We start from the raw sequence: 6,916 nt of genomic DNA on the forward strand, positions 1-6,916 counted from the left end.
AGAATGGCTACGCCACCACCCCTTGAGGTCCTGTCCTTGCGAACAACTTTATAATGAGGAGGAAATACCAGGTCATCTGCTAAGTCCTCATGTAACCAAGTTTCCGTCAGGACTGATATGTGTGGGTCGAACTCCAGCAGTTTAAGTTCAAGCGAGTCTTTCTTGTTTGCAACGCTGCGTGCGTTAATGTTAACTATTCTCAAGCTTTTTATACTAGATTGGCCCGTGTTACTATGGCAAGACAGGCTATCTGTCTTAGTGAAGAAAGAAGCTGAGGTAAATGAACCACTCACTTTATCGGTGAGCGGTTTCGCAACTGCGTACAACTTCGCGTCACGGGCCGACTTGCGCCGATCCCGTCGTTTTTTTGAACCCTCACTTTATCATTTTTTTCGCAGTCCCAAACGTAAGGAATATTATTGATATATAACTTATCAAACACCAAGGAAACCCTTTCTTTTTTATCTTTTTATAATACATATATGCAGAAGAAAAATAACACAAAAAAAGACAATGGAAACGCAATGTTATCAAACATAACTAATCCGTTAGTTAAGGGGAAAGTAAAAACAAAAAGCCTGACAGACTCTAGGCCAGTGTCAACATTATGCATTTGGTTCAACTCGCGTCCGGATGGTCTTTCATTTTTAAAACTTTGGCTCATGTTATGTGGGACGACCTGTATGAATAAGTCAATATGAGGCATAAGTCGATACAAGAAAACTTCGCGCTTTGGATGCAGTCAAGGGCATCGTAAGTTTTCCATAGAGAATGGACACCTTTACGAATAATTTGTTAGGACAATGGTAAGCGATGCAGAATGCTTCCTAACAAGAACAACTTGAGATCATCATCATCATTATCAGCCTGGTTACGCCCACTGCAGGGCAAAGGCCTCTCCCATACTTCTCCTACTGCCCCGGTCATGTGCTAATTGTGGCCATGTTGACCCTCCAAACTTCCTAATCTCATCTGCCCACCTAACTTTCTGTCGACCCCTGCTACGCTTCCCTTCCCTCGGAATCCAGTCCGTAACCCTTAATGACCATCGGTTATCTTCCCTCCTCATTACATGTCCTGCCCATGCCCATTTCTTTTTCTTGATTTCAACTAAGATGTCATTAACGCGCGTTTGTTCCCTCACCCAATCTGCTCTTTTCTTATCCCTTAATGTTACACCTATCATTCTTCTTTCCATAGCCCGTTGCGTCGTCCTCAATTTAAGTAGAACCCTTTTCGTAAGCCTCCAGGTTTCTGCCCCGTACGTGAGTACTGGTAAGACACAGCTGTTATAAACTTTTCTCTTGAGGGATAATGGCAACCTGCTGTTCATGATCTCAGAATGCCTGCCAAACGCACCCCAGCCCATTCTTATTCTTCTGATTATTTCACTCTCATGATCCGGATCAGCAGTCACTACCTGTCCTAAGTAGATGTATTCCCTTACCACTTCCAGTGCCTCGCTACCTATCGTAAACTGCTGTTCCCTTCCGAGACTGTTAAACATTACTTTAGTTTTCTGCAGATTCATTTTTAGTCCCACCCGTCTGCTCTGCCTCTCCAGGTCAGTAAAGCATGCATTGCAGTTGGTCCCCTGAGTTACTAAGCAAGACAATATCATCAGCGAAGCGCAAGTTACTAAGGTATTCTCCATTTACTCTTATCCCCAATTCTTCCCAATCCAGGTCTCTGAATACCTCCTGTAAACATGCTGTGAATAGCATTGGAGAGATCGTATCTCCCTGCCTGACGCCTTTCTTTATAGGGATTTTGTTGCTTTCTTTATGGAGGACTACAGTGGCTGTGGAGCCGCTATGATATCTTTCAGTATTTTTACGTACGGCTCGTCTACACCCTGATTCCGCAATGCCTCCATGACTGCTGAGGTTTCGACTGAATCAAACGATTTCTCATAATCAATGCAAGCTACATATAATGGTTGGTTATATTCCGCACATTTCTCTATCACCTGATTGATAGTGTGAATATGATCTATTGTTGAGTAGCCTTTACGGAATCCTGCCTGGTCCTTTGGTTGACGGAAGTCTAAGGTGTTCCTGATTCTATTTGCAATTACCTTAGTAAATACTTTGTAGGCAACGGACAGTAAGCTGATCGGTCTATAATTTTTCAAGTCATTGGCATCCCCTTTCTTATGGATTAGGATTATGTTAGCGTTCTTCCAAGATTCCGGTACGCTCGAGGTCATGAGGCATTGTGTATACAGGGTGGCCAGTTTTTCTAGAACAATCTGCCCACCGTCCTTCAACAATTCTGCTGTTACCTGATCCTCCCCAGCTGCCTTCCCCCTTTGCATAGCTCCCAAGGCTTTCCTTACTTCTTCCGGCGTTACTTGTGGGATTTCGAATTCCTCTAGACTATTCTCTCTTCCATTAACATCGTGGGTTCCACTCGTACTGTATAAATCTCTATAGAACTCCTCAGCCACCGGAACTATCTCATCCGTATTAGTAATGATATTGCCGGCTTTGTCTCTTAACGCATACATCTGATTCTTGCCAATTCCTAGTTTCTTCTTCTCTGCTTTTAGGCTTCCTCCGCTCCTGAGAGCTTGTTCAATTCTATCCATATTATACTTCCGTATGTCAGCCGTCTTACGCTTGTTGATTAACTTCGAAAGTTCTGCCAGTTCTATTCTGGCTGTAGGGTTAGAGGATTTCATACATTGGCGTTTCTTGATCAGATCTTTCGTCTCCTGCGACAGCTTACTGGTATCCTGTCTAACAGAGTTACCGCCAACTTCTATTGGACACTCCTTAAGCGCTACATGCTTAAGCGCTACGCTTAAGCATGTTAGCCACTTGGTCATAGTAACATGGCGTTCTGTCGCGCATACACGATGTGGTCTTTGTCGCAGTGAGGCCCTGGTACACGTGTCGATGCGATGACAAACACTGACATACGGTCCAAGGGAACATGCTGGCAGTAGAAAGAAGAACGGAACTAGTCAAGAAGACGCGAAAGCTGGGTGCGTTGAGAAACAGTCAAGGCGTCGGCGATCGAGCTATCTTGGACATCGGGCGAACTCAGCCCTTCCTCGGACTTACAGGCCACTCCGGCGACTTCACGAATGGTGATGGAACCAGTTGGGATGATGGCAGCAGGGTCGACACGCTGGGCGCGGCCACGGCATTCCCCATGAAGCAAAGTGAGGGGACCCGACATTTGGTTGGAAACGAGCGGTCTGCTGAGGCAGGCATGAACTTCGAAAAGAGGAAAAGGTAGCGGGGAACATTTGCGACGAACGAAAATGGCAGATGGCGTAAAAAGGTCATTTACATCAGCTACAACGTTTCATAACGCCGTGGAAAGGGAAGATGAGTGCGGTGGAATTGCAACGTCTTCGGCAGTAAATAATTTACCTTAAGCTTCACGAGCGTCAAGAACCAAAGCCTTTGAAATTCCACTTCAGCGGGTGGACATTCAATGGCGGCCTTACTAGCGGAAAGGAATTCCCAGCCCAAGCGAAGATCGTTAGCAGAATAATACAGCACCGAAAATTCGACGATGTAGAGGAGGCCGGGAATCACAACGCGGGCACTACAGACGCAGACGTGATCCGGTCTGTGCTGGCAGCACAAAGTGATATGTTCGACTGTGGCATTGCAACTTTTCGCTGCAAGCGGCAAAGTTTAGCACTAATAGCTGAGAGTGCGGCATCAGTGTCCACGGGGGCGAGTGCAACGACGCCGTCCACATATACGTCAATAACATTAGTCCGAGAAGGGAGCGGCCTTGATCCATTTGAGTGTGACGCACTTTCGGCCTCTGGAACTACGGCGACTAGTTTTACTGTTCTGGCGTAGACGGACGATGACGCATTAGCGAAAGTGAGCGGCGTCGAGGTGATGGCGAAGGGCGGTCAACAAGAGGGCGGTTGTCAGAGTATGAAGACATCTGGCCGGGGTTCCGAGATGCAGAGGACGACGGGCATGGCGAAACATATGGAGCAGGGCCGAAGCTATGGCGATAGGATAGTGCGCGCTACCGGAAAAATCGTGCGACGTGGTCAGGTAGATCACACGCAAAACAAATTGGTCGGTTGTCATGAGTACAGGTTGGCTGGAGTCACGAGGATACATGACGGCGATTGTGTGACGACGATTACGTGATGACAACGGCATATCATACAGAAAGAAATTCGACAAGAGGGGACAATCTGCGAAAACTGGCAACAGGAAACACGTCATGCTGTTATTAACGCCGTGCGTTTGCTGCCGCGACCATGGAAAAAAAAAAGAGGATGTGAAACGCAGTTAACAGGCATTCTTTCATTTTTTTTATTCTTCCTCGGCAAAACTAACAGTATCTGCGTATAAATTAAATTATACTTTGCGGCTTACTTTTAATCCGTTGCCTAGCGACAGGCGAATGACGCGCCAGATGCATGCGTCATTCGTCAGACACGCCGCCGAACCGAGCGAGACTGGTTGCGCATCTCAGCGTTGGCCTGTTCGGCGACCCGTCTGCCTGTTTTTCTCTTTTTTGATTTAACCTGGTTTGTGGGCTCCCGGCGAATTCTTGCGTTCCTTCTGCACTTCCACAGGGCACCACTGCACTATTGGACTAGGCAAGGTGAGCAAATTTGTTTCACAGTCTGTGACGCATTTGAAGTAATTAGGCTTACGGCACGGAACCCAGACTTGTGACGGTGTTAGCGCAAAACAGCTTGGCCGTCGTGGCACAGCTAAGGTGAATTAATGACTTGTACTGGGAGATGCCTGCGAACCTTTCCATGAGCCCAACATCATTTTAACCTATTTCGGTCGTTTTACGGCATGGTGGCCTCACAGGCTTTGTTCACTGAATCTTACTGGGACAAGTTCTGGCGCTTTCTCTAGCCCCCAAAATTATCGTAACTAATTTCATTACATTTTGGGGCAGTTTTCAAGCGCAGTGGTAGCGCTTGGCCTTGTGCCGCAGATAGCAAAAAGCAGCTCCGCTGTGTGGTTGTTTTTTTCGCGGGTACTGATTCTTACTGGAACAAGTTCCTGACGCTTTATCTGACCCTCATCATTATTATTATAATCATCATCATCATTATTGTAAATAATTTCTTTGCATTTTAGGATAATTTTTAGGCAGAATTGCCGTTCCTGTCGTGACGCAGCAAAAAGCAGCTCGACCATGGTGAAACGTTTAGTTTGGCGTTTACTGAATCTTAATGCGACAAGTTTGTGACAATTTTTATGGCCCCGCAACAACTTATGCCTTCATTCGGTACTCGAGCTTGTAGAAAAGCGCAACGAATAATTGGCAAGAGCGATAACACGGGAGTGTCGCTTGCGCCGGCGGAACGCGCAAGACATAACGCGAAGGAGCTCAAACAATAAGAACTTGTAACTCGAAAACTCTGTCTTCTGCATGACTGAAGGCGGGCTTTGCACCCGCGCATTTGTCTTGAGTGCGACTAGAACAAATCCTGCGAGCGTGCAGCATGATTTGGTTGAGGGCCTCTGTTGTGGTCACCTCTGTTTACTCGTAGCATACTGTCGCGTCGATGGTAGTCACGTTATTTTGGAAACGCGCAGTCGCCCGTGTATTTGTGCTTTTAAGGTGCAGGAAGTAAGTCCCAAGAAGAGGGGAATGCTTGGAAGTAGGACTTTTTCGTGGTATGTCCGGTATTGTTTGGGATGAGGCGAGTATTTTTTACGCCATGTATATAAAATCGAACTGCTTTTGTTTTTAATTACGCCCGTGCACCACTTCCGCACATTTCACCTCTACACGCATTATTCGTATGTGTCAATGCTGAAATTACACCTGCTTGTAATTTACTTTATTTTCAGCTGATGTCGTCCGGTGCAGTTCGTACGGGAACTACTGCTGCTTACCTGGTGCCACAGCGTTGGATGATTGCACGAAACGGCCGCAATCAGCATTTATCTAGAATTAAATAAACATTTCCTCATTTCACAAGGCGTCTAGCGTCTTTACGAAACTCCATGCGGTACGTATTCGATGGAGGCTTGTAAAGATCGCTCGCAATCATTTATACTTTTTAATAAAACGGTTTTGCACGAAAAGCGCGCGCGCTTAAGCTGTAGAAGCAAAAAGACGAGAAAAAGAACGCGTCTATCAACGCAGCCGGCGTAACGCGTACCAACTAGCGTTCAAAACGCGCGCGCCCGAAACCGGAAGTGTGGTTTACGTATAAACGCCGTCGGCTTGGTGCGTGTGCGCTCTTGTTAAAGCCTTTCTCTATGGGCATGTCGAAAAAGCTGGAGTACCCGCCGCGGTTGCTCAGTCGCTATGGTGTTGGGCTGTTGGCCACGAGCACGCGGGATTGAATCCCGGCCACGGCGGCCGCATTTCGGTGGAGGCGAAATACGAAAACACCCGTGTACTTAGATTTAGGTGCACGTTAACTAACCTAAGGTGGTCGAAATTTCCGGTGTCCTCCACTTCGGCGTGTCTCATAATCAGTGTGGTTTTGCCACGTAAAATCCCATAATTCTTTAAACAGCTGGAACGACGACGATGCAATTACCACGACGGCATCGCGACGCTGAACATGCAGCAAGTCGCTCAAGCTATTAAGCAACTTGCATCACTGCTTTGGAGATAAAACGTGTTGATGACGGCATGAAGACAGTCAGGTCACGAAGCGGAAGTGGCGATGTTGGAACAATCACGACGGCATCACTATGGCGGTGAGACAACGAATGTATGACCACTGTATAACGATGGTGGCGTGACTACTATATGATGAGTCTGTGATGACAAAGCTGGAATGACGGCCATGCAACGAAAACGACGCCATCACAATAACTAGCTCACGTATAGTGGCCCAAGCTATTACAATGTGGGCCGCAAGTTTCACGTGGAAGGCGCGACGAGAGCAAGATAATACTAAGCCAGAACCACCGCGAAGGTATCGCGACCAGGAGCACAT

This window comes from Dermacentor andersoni, chromosome 10, assembly GCF_023375885.2.
Source record: "Dermacentor andersoni chromosome 10, qqDerAnde1_hic_scaffold, whole genome shotgun sequence".
Classification (NCBI taxonomy): domain Eukaryota; kingdom Metazoa; phylum Arthropoda; class Arachnida; order Ixodida; family Ixodidae; genus Dermacentor; species Dermacentor andersoni.